Genomic DNA, 796 nt, shown 5'->3' on the forward strand with positions numbered 1-796 from the left:
ATGTTCGTCCTTGGAACAGCTGGCTTTCTCCTATCCTGTCTTCCTTCTCTCTTCGATTTCGGGACGATAAGACCTTAGCAGTTACAATATACTATCTTGCTATATTCTAATACACTTACCCCATACAGATACCTCGCCTGGGCGGCTGCCATAACAAATGCCTTGATCAGAGATCTCCCCATGACCTGAGAGTCTGTCACGGGTGTAGCATAACTGTTCTTCACCTCGGTATCATTGTAATGGATTAGAGCCGTGTGTATATGGGGGTGAGAGGCATTCGGGTGAATCCATGAATTGTAAATAAATATACTTGAGTATTTTGTTGAAAAAAAAAAAGAATATGTAATCCAATCTTCCAATACAAGTAAAAATACAAAACAAAATAGTGTCCTATATGTATACTTACCTGGCATTATTGAGAACAGCACGAGTTGAAATGTCAAGAGGAGAAATGGACTCACATAGTTGAAGAAGTTTGTTGCTCACCAACATACTGAAAACAGAATTTAGGGAGAAAAGTGTCAGGTGGTGAAATTGTAACTCAGGGAAGATATTTCCTAAAATGGCAATTGAAATTATGCTTTTACCAAAACCAAGAGGAGATAAGAAAGAGTGGGTTTGATTCCCACTTTGACATAAACTTTCCTAATTGCATAAGTTTCTTTTTGGAATGGCCAGCTTTCTCATATCCTGTCCTCTCTTTGATTTTGGGACAGTAACTTCATACTTACTTCTTCCTAAAATCAGTAATGCCATAATCCCGAGGGAATCTATAAGCAGGCCTCTCAGGATCTTT

General features: G+C 38.7%; 1 long non-coding RNA gene across 1 annotated transcript; it reads right to left on the reverse strand.

Annotated features, from left to right (window-relative positions):
- Positions 1-405: 405 nt before the first annotated feature.
- On the reverse strand, positions 406-796 carry LOC113473311. Its single transcript, XR_003395319.1, has 2 exons — positions 732-796; positions 406-493 (listed from the first exon to the last, which is right to left on the reverse strand). It is a non-coding gene; the product is annotated as an uncharacterized LOC113473311 (long non-coding RNA).

This window comes from Diaphorina citri, unplaced genomic scaffold (genome assembly GCF_000475195.1).
Source record: "Diaphorina citri unplaced genomic scaffold, Diaci psyllid genome assembly version 1.1 scaffold24164, whole genome shotgun sequence".
NCBI lineage: Eukaryota > Metazoa > Arthropoda > Insecta > Hemiptera > Psyllidae > Diaphorina > Diaphorina citri.